The sequence below is a fragment of the Felis catus genome, chromosome A1 (assembly GCF_018350175.1).
Source record: "Felis catus isolate Fca126 chromosome A1, F.catus_Fca126_mat1.0, whole genome shotgun sequence".
NCBI classification, from domain to species: Eukaryota; Metazoa; Chordata; class Mammalia; order Carnivora; family Felidae; genus Felis; species Felis catus.
Window position 1 is genome coordinate 11,122,331 of NC_058368.1, and position 13,223 is coordinate 11,135,553.

The 13,223-nt window shown below is 44.7% G+C and overlaps 1 protein-coding gene and 1 long non-coding RNA gene across 3 annotated transcripts in view; one reads left to right on the forward strand and one right to left on the reverse strand.

Moving 5' to 3' along the window:
* Positions 1 to 13,223, forward strand: part of FRY (FRY microtubule binding protein) — a 445,567-nt gene that overhangs the window by 51,138 nt on the left and 381,206 nt on the right. The gene's annotated exons all lie outside the window — the stretch shown is intronic.
* On the reverse strand, positions 8,592 to 9,495 carry LOC102901028. Its single transcript, XR_439415.4, has 2 exons — positions 9,110 to 9,495; positions 8,592 to 8,881 (listed from the first exon to the last, which is right to left on the reverse strand). It is a non-coding gene; the product is annotated as an uncharacterized LOC102901028 (long non-coding RNA).

The window sequence follows — 13,223 nt, forward strand, 5'->3', positions numbered from 1 at the left end:
ATATCTCATATCTTCATTGAAACAGACCTGGGTTTGAGTCGGATCCCAGCTTACTGACTGTAACGTTTCACAGTTTATATCTCAAAACCCCAGTGCCCCCTTCTGTAAAATGCAAATAATAAGATTTTGTGGGTAATAAAGGAATGAACTGATCCTCACGATGCACAGCGCAGTGTCTTGCACGCGGCATACAGTTTGTAAATGTTGGCAACGGGCCTTGCACAGACAAGTGCCTGAAGCCACATAGTGCATGGCCTCCATGGCTCTCTGTGGCCACACTGGTTCCTTGTTGTTGCTATAGTTACATCTGTGGGGAAGAGTTTTCTGAGTTCAAAATACTAGGCTCACCTATAGACTTAGACTGTGACCTTGTTTTAAGTTGGAACTTTAATAGAAAACTAGAAAGACAAATGTGAGGGACGTTGAGGAGTGGGAGAGCCCTCTCTGAAATATTCTCAAAGATTGGGTTCTTAAAAGACGGGCTAGAGGAAGGGGTGTTCAAGTCAGGGAGAGTGGTTCACGCTCACTCAAGTGAAGGTTTAAATGGGGTTTCGTGCCAAGCTTGAAGGAAAAGTGCCTTTGTGTAATTTTGACTGGAGGAACATCAGAAGATAACCAGCCTCGTAGAATGACAAGTGACAGGCTTGTTGTGAGGGGAGCCTGGGACCTTCCCTTCAGAACGTGTCTTCATTCAGAAGAAGGCACACATCTGAAATGACTGTCAACTGGACAAGCCCCCCAACCGCCACCCCACCCCAGGCTCCTGGTCCTTGACCACAGCCCCCTGCAGACCCTAGATGCCCCACTGTGGGACTCTGACTGTTGTGGTAAGAACAGTGCCCCAGGCACAGGCGGAAGCGGGGCTGTCTGGGTTTACTCAACAGCCCTGGGAGTAAGAACTTTTTTCCCATCCTCAAAACAGGACTCCACCCTCAGAATAAAGCAGACTTCATAGCTGCCTAACTAAGTAGCCCCATGGGGTTTCTGGGAGCTAAAAAACCACAGCAGGGCTTTTCTCCTGACTGGGCAAGTCTCTGAGACAAGAAAAAGCGATCAATTTAGACCACAAGCTTTGACCTTGTGAATAGAAGGAGAATGGTATAAATAAAGAAACATAAAGTGGAGGAAACTCATAACGAGCAGAAAAATTATAGGCTTTAACCCACTGACACCTATGACCAGAAATTATTTTTTTTTTTTAGTACCTTAAAAACAAATACTGGACAGTTTAAATCTTTACCCTGGCTATCATTACTTTTATTTGTTTTATGTGTAATGCAAATGATTAGGAACTGGTAAACAACGTATACTATTTTGACGTCTTGCCCATTTATGGCTTGCTTTGTACAGACAGTAGGGGAGGTCCTGCATCCCCTACTCGGAATGTATCGGTTTCCTAAGGCTGATGCAACAAATTGCCACAAATTTAGTGGCTTATGGCAACACAGCTCTATTGTCTTCCGTGTCTGGAGATCAGAAGTCTAAAATGGGTCGGCATGGCTGCATTCCTTCTGGAGAATCTAGAAGAAAATCCTTTCTTTGCCTTTTCCGGCTGCCAGAGGCTGCATTTCTTGGCTCACGGCCCTGCACACTGTGACCTCTGCTTCCATGGTCACATCTCCCTCTCAGACTCCAATCTCCCTGTCTCCTTCTTCTAGGGACTCTTGTGATTGTACTCAGGGCCCACCCAGAAAGTTCAGGATATTCTCTCCATCTCAAGACCTTTGCCTTAATCCCATCTGCAGAGTCCCTTTTGCTACGCAACGTAACATAATCACACGGGTTCCTGGGGTCAGGACGCGGGCATCTCTGAGGGGCCATTATTCAGCTCCCCACCGCGAGGCTTTGGAGCGTGTCGGACCAACAACCTACATGGAAATCCGTCAGTGGAGAGAATGGCAAAACGTTGCAGGTGGAAGTGGTCACGTGAGGCCAGTTTGTTCCTGTGCAGAATTTTATGGCTCAGTGCATTTCTATGTGAAAGATGACAGTGCAGTCAAGGAGTAGGTTCAGAAAGACGCAATTTCTCCCTTAACATTCTGTCTCTATTTTAGCATGTGGTCCAGACCCTCTTTCCCATCATTCGGCAGCGTGTGCTCGGTTAGTGAGGCTGAGTGAGGGCCCCCTGCCCAGGGGGACCTCCAGGCACTCCAGGCAGACCACTTCCCAGTCAGGTCATTTCCTCTCTGCTGCCGCGTGTCTTCACCTTGTACTTAGCATATAAATTGGTTGTCAGCCCTGTCCCAGCACGGTGACCTGAACGCACGCGTGGGTGAGAGCACATCCTTTTCAAGTACAGCGATGTTTCTCGGGCTTCCTGCTGTGGCTCGCTGTAGATGGTGGCGGGAGCCGCAGGGAGGAAGTTCACGGGAGACAGCTGCCCGCCCAGGAGTCGGGGGCCGAGCCAGCAGTGGCGCCCTCGCTGCGGAGAAGGTCGTCAGGGAGTTGATGGGTGACAGTCCTGCTTACTGACAGTGCCTGCTGGAGCCGCCTGCAGAGAAGAGGCTGGAATCTGACTGCTGGGGCAGATTTCCCGCATTGAGGCAGACGGCAGGACTCACCGTCGAAGCTTTGCCCGCTGGGGTGTGCGGCCCAGGACTTAACGAGTGGGGGGCCCCTGCCGTCCTTGGAAACTGGAAGGTTGGGAATTGCTTAATGATACTCAGCACGGATGCCACCCACGGCTCCTTAGCGGCTGCTGGGGGCTCGCGTGATGGAAGTGCGTGTTGTGGGGCCAGAACCCCAAGGCTGACAGCTTCCACCCCTGCACAAGCACCTGAGCAGTGGAGAGAACTGAGCCGCCCAAGGCCTCCTCTCTCCGTGGATGGAGAGAAAACAACTCGCGTGCCATGCCACATGCTCCGCGAAGGGGATTTGTTGATGGCCAGTTAAAGTGCATGCTTAGTGTTTACTAATGCGCCAGACGCTGCTACTGGCCCTCTACGCGACTTGCATCACGTAATCCTTGGAATTAGTTTTTGAAAGCGCTCCTCTTACTGTATAGACAATGAGTCCAAAGTGATGAAGCCACTTGCCCAAGGCCATACGGCTAATGAGTGGTGAAGTTTCTACCAAACCCAGGCTCTGTTCCCTGCTGCGCCCCACAGAGATGGAATGTGGAATGCTCTGGTGGGAAGCTCTTTTTGTTTTTTAATGTTTATTTGTTTATTTTCAGAGAGAGAGAGAGAGAGAGAGAGAGTGTGAGCATGTGAGCGGTGGAGGGGCAGGGGTGGGGGGGAGAGACAGAGAGAGACAGAGAGGGAGGGAGGGAGGGAGGGAGAGGAAATCCCAACCAGGCTCTGCGCCATCAGGGCACGGCCCGACGGGGGCTAGAACCCATGAACTGTAAGATCATGACCTGAGCTGAGAACCAGGAGTCTGGACACCTAACCAACCGAGCCACGGAGGCACCCCGTGAGATCCTTATGAAAACTTGAACGATAATGCAAACACTTACGAGGGTTCTCCGTACATGAATTCATTCAATCCTCCGAAAAGCCCTAAATGAGGTCCTCTTGTTGTCAGTGAAGGAAGGCAAGCCGGGGAGAGGCTCAGTATCTTGACCAAACGCCTGCACATAGAAAGTAGCACAACTGGGAACAGAAGTGAAGTAGCCTGCTTCTGTTACTCTAAAACAGAAACTGTGTTGCCACTGAAACACAAAGATGACACCCAGTTTATAGATGTTGGAACCAAATGATGGAACTTATTAACACTGTGGAAGGCACCGTAATTGGTACAACACGGAAACGAGTCTAAGAAAGATAAAGTCTCTTTCCTTTTCCCGGGGGCTTGCAGCCCGAGATAGATGGCTTGGATGCAGCCAGTTATAAACTCAGATGACTCTGGGAACTCAGAAGGCAGTGTGACGAGAGACAAAAAGGGGCTCTGGGTTCTGCCCTGCCTTTTTTTTTTTTTTAACGTTTATTTATTTTTGAGACAGAGAGGGAAAGAACATGAATAGGGGATGGGCAGAGAGAGAGAGGAGACACAGAATCCGAAACAGGCTCCAGGCTCTGAGCTGTCAGCACAGAGCCCGACGCGGGGCTCGAACTCACGGACCGCGAGATCATGACCTGAGCTGAAGTCGGACGCTTAACCGACTGAGCCACCCAGGCGCCCCAGCCCTGCCTTTTAAAGAGAGGATGATGCCACACAACACCTCACAGCCTCTCCTCTTCTCACTGCATTTGTTACCTGTGTCTGTAATAGTATCTCCGTGTTCAGAGATACTACTGGTTGGTTACACCACTTCCTGCAGGAAAGGAAAGTCTCAGGAAATGTTGACGGTCATGAGGGTGCAGGCTCAAACTGTAAATGAAGCAAATAATGAGGAATTGGGAAAATAACGCTAATCTTGGTTCCACTGGTGTTTTAAAATCTTAATATTCTGGTTTGGCAAATTAGTTGGCATCGGGAGGGAAGTGCCTTAGGCCCAGGGATCCATGAATAACAATGCAGAGAGGCAGACAGGACCTTGACAAGACTGATCAGAGGCACTGGACCAGAGGGCAGTGAAATGAAGGATGTGAAATAAATTTGGATGGACAATAGGAGTAAGTTCCTTAGAGGCCTTTAACAAAGAAAGTAAGAAATCATTATTAAGTAAGAAAGTTAATTTGGGGCGTCTGGTTGGCTCAGTCGGTTGAGTGTCTGACTTTGGCTCAGGTCATGATCTCGCGGTCCGTGAGTTCGAGCCCCGCGTCAGGCTCTGTGCTGACAGCTCAGAGCCTGGAGCCTGTTTCAGATTCTGTGTCTCCCTCTCTCTTTCTCTCTGCTCTGTCTCTCTTTCTCTCTCTCTCTCTCTCTCTCTCTCTCTCTCTCTCTCTCTCTGTGTGTGTCTCAGAAATAAATAAACATTAAAGAAAATTAATTTAATATGATAAAGATTCTCTGCAACCCTGACTCTGGGGTTTATGTTTTTGTTTAGGAGAGTCCCATACTTCGTGAAATCCCATAATGAACAGATTATGGTGAGGTTTGATTGTAGTCTTAACTTAAGATGACCAGACGCATGACTTGTCCTGAAAGGTATTCATCTCAGGGAAGAGAGATTTTTGTTTCCTGCTGATGCTACAGCAAAGAAACCCACCAACTTCGTGGCCCCAAACAACACAAATTTATTTTCGTACAGTTCTCTAGATCCAACGTGGATCTCACTGAGCTAGGATCGAGGATATCGTTCCTTTCTGGAAACTCTAGGGGAGAATCTGTTTCCCTGCCCCCTCCACCCCCTAGGTGCTGCTAGCTGTCCTTGGCTTATGGCTCCTTCCTCCCTCTTCAAAGCCAACCTAAGTCCTTCTTATGCTATCATCTCTTGTTCTCTCATTTGCAGTCACGTCTTCTCTTTCCTTTGTCTTTTGAGATCTGGATTCTGAGAGTCTTGAGATTATGCCATTCGCTTCCAAGTTCATGTTACCAGTGGTGTGGCTGCACTTGTGCCAGAGAGCTGTAAGTGAGGATTTAGTGATACAGATGAAGCGGCAGAGTTGCCAGCCAGTAGCCAGGCTATGGAAGCCTAGGCACATGTGAACAATGTAGAAAGAAGGAGAAAGTGGTTGGAGCACCAAAAGTATGCCCTGGTGAATCTGAATTTTCTATGTTAGCAAAAAACCGTGCTTGTCAAATAAATGAAGTGTAAATGCTTCAAGAAAACAGGCATTGTATCATCCAGAGGAAGAAATTCATAATGAAAATGACAAAGAGGTTGAATAGATATTTATTAACTAGATAGTTTTGGTACAATAGTATTGCAAAGACTTTTCAGAAACATAGGAATTCCATTTGACTTATAGAAGTTCTAATTCCCGAATTTATTTCCCATCTCTCTATTGCACGCCACAATTCTGTGAGAATATAAAAAACTGACCTGTGTCAAACAGAAACATGATTCTAGCAGCAAAACGGGTTTCCATAAAAATCAAGCAAAGTGCACCAAAAAAAAAAAAAGAGGTAGGCATATTTTATTACATTTATTTTTGTTCATTTCCTCATTTTGTCCTGACTTATTTTAAAACCCTGGTCACATGGGGCCAGGATTTATATTTATTGTTAAATAAACATATCCATTAGACTTGGATCCATATAAGGAAAGTAATGCTAATCTTGTTTCCAGTAGCATTTTAAAATGTTAATATTCTGGATTGGTTTAGTGGCCTCAGAGTGTTTTTTTTCAGGCTGCTGAAAATATATTGCCAGCTCTTCGCTTTTTTTCACTTTCTGTCTCCCATCAAGGTTGAAAGAGTGCCTTTCCTTGTAGGACATTATTCTTAACCCTCCTCTGTTGTTTAACTCCTTCCTTGCCTTTATGCCTCAACCAGATGTTAATCTCATACTTCCTCAAGTAAGAACTCCTTGAGGCTCAACGGATGGAGAAATGAAGCAGAATTTCACCCTTGCGGTAAATTATTGGCCTAATTTTTATACCACGTCTCTTTTAAAACTCCATGACTGCCTTTGATATCTCAGCAAGCAATCTCAAAGGCCCATAGATCTATGCTTTTCGATACAAAGTATTGCCGACGCCTGTAGTCTTGCACATTTCCTTTATTTCCACCTCCGTCATCAAGTGCTGTAATGTTAAAAATCTGCAGAAAGATGACTGCGGTGTGGTTGGTAGTTGAAGAATGCACGTGTGCTGTGAACCTCCAAGACCTGAAACCAACTGTTTGAGCTGTAATTATTACCAACAGGTTTGAACTCATGTGCCAGTCTGCCGTGATTAAAGTCCCATGCTAAGAAATCAGAGTCTGTGATCAATTAATAATGTCCAGATAGTACAGAATTTGGGAGTAAAAATATATATGCCACATATTGCCCATCCTTGCTGAATCTAGATAAAGTCAATATAGTGTTTCTCCCTTCCTTCCTTCCTTCCTTCCTTCCTTCCTTCCTTCCTTCCTTCCTTCCTTCCTCCCTCCCTTCCTTCCCTCCTTCCTTCCTTCCTTCCTTTGGCAGAATGTCCTAGCAGAGTAAACTTGGGCTTTGGAATCATATCTATCTGGATCCAAATCTCACTGTACCTTTATCTAGTTGTATGACCTTGGGAAAGATAGTTAACACTTCTGCAGTCTATGAAATAGGTATAAAAATGCCTGCATTACATGGTGGCTGGAATAATTTATCAGGATAATACGTGCGAGCACCTGAGTCCTAGTAGAGTCTTCATAAACGATAGTTCTCATGGCTATTTCATAGTTCCTGTTTTATCTTCATTTACCTACCTACTGTTCTTCCAGAACAAAGTTTTCATCAGGCCGTGTGCCTCTAGAGATGGAGGTTCCAAGCTAAGCCAGTGCCATTATATTCCTCCCAAGCCACAGTCATTGATTCAGGGATAAGTTCATGACTCAAATCAGCTGCAACCGAGTCCTTCCTTGGGGAATTTGTGAACTTAAGCGGGGTGGGGGGGAGACACCTCTCCTCTCTGTTGCCCTCTGCTCCCAGAGCTGCGGGGCCTTCTCCATGTGCCTGTCTGCACTAGAGAGAATAAAGCCGTCTTGCAGAATCTGAATGTCTGGTTCCTGTGACCAGGGTTACTGGAGCAGGCCTGGCTCCTCTCTGCCCAAAGCTTGGGTGTTTTTTCATTTTGTCCTGTGATTAACTCAGCTCTATCCCCCTCCCGCTCCATTCCTGACAGCTCTTTAACTTAAAACTAGGTCCAGACTCAAATCAGTTCTGACTAATATGTAATTATTATGCCTATTTTTAAGAAGTTTGATTTCTGTAGATCTATCACTTAATTGTATCACTGCTTCTCTCTTGACATGTTTCCTGTTTTCTCAGTACAAGGAAGCCTCAAAATCCAAATGAAGTGGTCTTCAAAGGCTTTGCTTTTAAGCATAAATATTTACTGATGATTACATATTGGCAAAATTTGTTCCTTGCAGGGACATAAGCAGGTAAAATTTATTTCCTAAAATAGGCATTACTGAGTGGCCTGTTAGAAGAAGTTGATACCATATGGTGCAAATAAAACCACAGTAATTATTCTAGAACCACCCCACAGGCTGTGCTGTGACCATGCACCGGTCACACGCAGAGGGGATCTGGGAGCCACGGGGGACCTCAGCCAAATGCATCCTCCTGGAGGAAACTGGACACAAAAGGCACATCATTCTGAGCCCACAGTATTTGATCTGTCACCTCACCCCTCCCACTTTTGAGTCTAAGCATGGCTGATCTTCCGGAAATGTTTGCTCAATTGGTCTGAACCACCAATAAAGAGAAGATAGCCCCTTCAGTGAATGCATCTTTCCCCTGAATCTCACCCAACAATCATCCCTCCCTATCTTCAGGCTTTTTCTGTCCCGAATCACCTTCCTTTCCACACTCAAAAATGTCCCTCTCAGCTCTTTTAAGAAATTTCACTTAACCCTGGTTTTCATTCCAAATTAAGGAAAATGATTTTTCCGTAAGTTATGTAGAAAAATGAGGTTCATTGCTTTCAACTTGTTACTCTTTCACACACACACACAAATGACCCTTGCCCTTAAGAAATTCCATTTATTATTTTAGAAACGCATGCCCATGAAATGGTTGGAAAGTCACACATGCACAGACTCTCATAATTAAGAGCACTGAAGAAGAGGTAGCCAAGAAGAGTCATTTTTATTTTTCACATTTCCTCCTCACAGCACGAAGCATGAATAGAACGAACATTTGCTCTCATTTGCACTTTAACTACATGCCTGTGTAATCCTTAAAGTCCGTTACTTAAAGTCCTTAAAGTCAGCTTTTTGCTGATTTTTAGTTGTGTCATCTTGGCTGTTTTTCACGTCTTCTTCTTTATCAACGCTTCAGGAACCAAATTTGCATTATGTGTTTCTAATTGTCTCTTGGCTCCTCGATGTACATTAAATACTTCGTTGATACTTGATCACTGAATAGGGAATAACAGAGAAAGTAACGTCTTTCAGACACTGATAGTCTAGTGGGAAACACAGGATAAACTCAAAGAGGTCTATAATTTTCCAAAGAGCATTCACATGAATAATTTAACAAGCCTCCACTTTAAAGCAGAACTAGACTACATTAGGCGGTGTGACTGGAATTGCTGTGCCCCAGAGCATGTGGAGGAAGAGAATTGTGGTACTGGCCCGGTACTCACGTAGATTGTTCTGGTCAGCCATATGCTGTGGTTAATACAGGATCTCAGAATGTTAGAGCTGTAAGCTTCTTTAATCCAAGCCCTGCATTTTGCAGATGAGAAAACTGAGGTACAGAGACCTTCCCAGGATCACATAGTTAACTACCAGAGAGCCGTGCCTCATGTTCTCCAACTCCTGATTGCTAGTTTTCCGAACAAGCAGGGTAAAATGAAATAAATCCATCAGGAATTTTTTTACAGAGTTCATCTTCGTTTTTGTTTTTTTTTTTTTTAATTAAATGTTAGTTGAGAAAGAGGGTGCAAGGAGGGGGGGCAGAGAGAGAGAGGGAGAGCGAGAATCCCAAGCAGGCTCCGTGCTGTTAGGGCAGAGCCCAAGCTCCGTCTCACAAAACGCAAGATCACGACCTGAGCTAAAATTAAGAGTTGGATGCCTAACCGACTGAGCCACCCAGGGGCCCCGGAAGTATTACTATTTTTGTCGTTGGGATCTTGTCTTCCTTCAAGGCCTCTGTTAGAAATATCAGTTATGTGGAATTTCTAGTGTTAGAGAATACCATTAGAGGAAACGCAGGATACACCCGATTTTATTCCATACTTCCTTACCCACTGATGTGACTTGAAAGCATCATAGAAAGTTAAAGGCTGCTTTTAGAGTAAGCTTTCCCAAGAAGTGTGATTAAAAAAAAAAAAAAAAATGGCTCCCTATCCACAGCCACGAAGAATAACTTCGGAAAATGTTCTAATTAATGTCTTCGCCAGGCGTCCCATTTTTAAAATTATTTCCTACAAGAAGAGCTCTATTAAGTAACTTTTACTTTTCCATCTCCAACTGAATTTTCATCTCTTTCTAATGTTCCTGCTCAAATTTGGTGGCTCTGTGTGAATATCAATTATGGTAAAAGGAGATTTTGGTCCCGTCTCTCACCGCTGAAAAAGGGGGTATAGATGTCATAGCTGCTGTTGGCAGAGGACTAGACTGGGCGCCTGGGAATATAGCTGCAGGGTGGAGATTTCAGTGGTCACACAAACAGTAACAGCTCGGGACCGGACTCTCTCTCAGAGCCAAGTACCTTGGGAAGCCTGCATGTCTTCTTGTCTTTCATTCCGTGCCTAAATACTTTTCAAGTTTCAAGTTGACGTGACAGTTTCAAGTGTACATGATTCCATGTATGTACATGTAGTGATATGATCACTGTGATAAATTTAGTTAACATCCATCATTGCATACAGTTACCACGATTTTTTTTCTTGTAATGAGAACCTTTCCGGTTTGCTCTCTTAGCACCTTCCAAACACACAATCCAATTTTGCTCCCCAGGACTAATTTTATCACTGGAAGTGTGTGCTTTTTGACCCCCTTCACCCATTTCATCCTGCATATCTCCTTGTGATCAGAGGACAGAAAGACAGCTACCGATAGCAACTCAATTTAGGGGCTCCACAAATGGAAATTTCCCGGGCTTCAAATGTGGAGATTGTCCAATACTTGAAGACAATCTCTAAGTAAAAATAGAAAAAGTAATAATTTGGGGCTGGGGGCGCCTGGGTGGCTCAGTCGGTTGAGTGTCCGACTTCAGCTCAGGTCATGATCTCGCAGTTTGTGGGTTCGGGCCCCCGCGTCGGGCTCTGGGCTGACAACAGCTCAGAGCCTGGAGCCTGCTTCCGATTCTGTGTCTCCCTCTCTCCCTACCCCTCCTCTGCTTGCACTCTCTCTATGTCTCTCAAAAACAAGTGAACATTAAAAAACTCATAAGAAAAGAATTTTGGGGTGGGACACACAGGACCCTTTTCCATCACTGCAGTTCGCTTACAAGTCTACAGAAAGCTGACACTGTTTTTCTATAGTAAAATGGGGACAATGTATCATTTGAATCATTGAAACCCAGAAATAATCACCAAAGTTTATTTTAGCCAATGATTTCAAAGTTCTTTTCAGAAAAATGTTTTCTACCAAGGGCAGATGTTAATTGATTTTAATTCTACCTCTTGTTCTGCATTGAATACCCTTGGTTTCGCATGAAGTATGATAAGGTAGGGAGGAACGAGAAAGGCAATGGATATTGCTGAAGCCAGTTTTCAATGTATTCAACGTGTGTTCATAAGGGTGGAAACATTTAGGGACCTGTTTAGGTCATTTAGTTACAGAAATAAGAAAAGATACGAGCTACAAATAGTGAAAAGATGCTTCATATAATTTGGAGAGATATTAAGTTTATAAAGTACTGTAGGATATTCACAGTGTTGGACTCAAACTTCAGTTGCTTTGTTTTGGTGCAGACACCCTTCTCCATTTGACCTAGTGATGTTGCCTAACACCCTGGTCACTATTCTCTCCACATCTTACTGAGACACCTGGTGGTAGCTAACTATGTTGACCTACTCCCTTTTTTTCGCTTGCTCTCTGGACACCATACTCTCCTGATTTTCTCATACTTCACTGGCTGCTGTTTTTCCATCTTCTTTCCTGGCTCTCCCTCCCTCGCTCAACCACTAATGTAGACTGCCCCAAGACGCTGGGTCTCGAGCACCCTGTTCCTTTCTATCTACGCTCTCTGAGGTCATCTCCAATCCCATGTACTGGTAATACCGAAACTATGTATGTCTCTGGTCTTCACATCTCCCCAAAAGATTTAACTCCTATTCTCAGTGCCTTCATTAGGTAGTCTGGGAGGCACTGCAGACTTAATATGGCTAAAATAAAAATTGATTTTCTATCATATACTTGTTCCTCCCCCTCTTTTCCCTTCTCAGTAGAAAACACCACCGTCCAACATCAAGACAAATATTCTAGGGCTTGTCTTTGATCATTTTCTTACCTTCACCTTCCACATTCAGTCTGTACTGTCGCCCTTGCCTCTAAAGCAGACCCAAACCATCCATTCCTTCTCATTTTCATCAACACCCTATCCAAACCACCAGTGTCTCTGACCCTCACCTCTTACGCCTATCTCCCAACTGTCTCCCCACTCCCACTCATGTCTCCCTTCAACAGCCACGGTGAACTTTTAAAATCATGAATAATAGGGGCGCCTGGGTGGCTCAGTCAGTTAAGTGTCTGACTTCGGCCCAGGTCATGGTCTCGCTGCTTGTGAGTTTGAGCCCCGTATCAGGCTCTATGCTGACAGCTCGGGGCCTGCAGCCTGCTTCAGATTCTGTCTCCATCTCTCTGCCCCTCTCCAGCTCGTGCTCTGTCTCTTTCTCTCTCGAATATAAATAAACATTAAAACAAATTTTTAATCATGAATAATATTTATGACACCTTCCTTCCCACAGTTGTAATCCCCAATGGCATCCCATCTGGCCTGCAATGAAACCCAGGCTGTGCCCTGGTTTACCAAGCCCCCACCCCATCTGGGCTGTGCCTGGTTCTCCAACATCATTTTATAGCTCTCTTCCTTCTTTTATATCCCAACTTTGCCGGCTTACTTTTTATTTCTCTAACACTGTAGATATGTGCCTACCATAGAGCCTTTGCAGATGCTGTTTCTGGGCAGAAAGCTCTTACCTCCGAGTGGCTGGATCCTTCTTAACATTCATATCTCAGCCTAATTCACCTCCCAGGATAGCCATCTAAAGTCACTGTCACATTCCTCTCCTTCAGTTCTCTCCTATGTATTCGTTACCCTTTCACATCTTCTTTATTAAATTTTACTCTTTAATTTGTGTGTGGGCACACACACAACTGTACCATAAGGTCTGAGAGCAGGAGCCTTGGTGGTCTTATTCACCACAGTAACTTCCGTGCTTGGAACAGTGCACATAATAGGTGCCCAAAAAACATATTCCAAACAAATGAATGAACGAATTTCACCTTTAGGACAATCTGCTATGTGGAGACTTGGTGACATTTTCTGTTTTATTTCATAGTGCGAAGTTGGCTGATCTAACTAAATTCCTAAGGACTAATCAAAAAAATAAAATAAAAACTTACCACCATTTGGCCAGTTCAGTTACCTGGAACCTCTTCCTTCTGCATTTGTGATTAAGGCTGCCACAAAAAAAGAAACATATTGGCACCGTAAATCTGATAGATTTCTAGTTAGATGCATGGAGGAAGGTGATGTGACTTGGAGATGAGATCTTTATGACCTATGACCTCTGGATTCTCATTCAT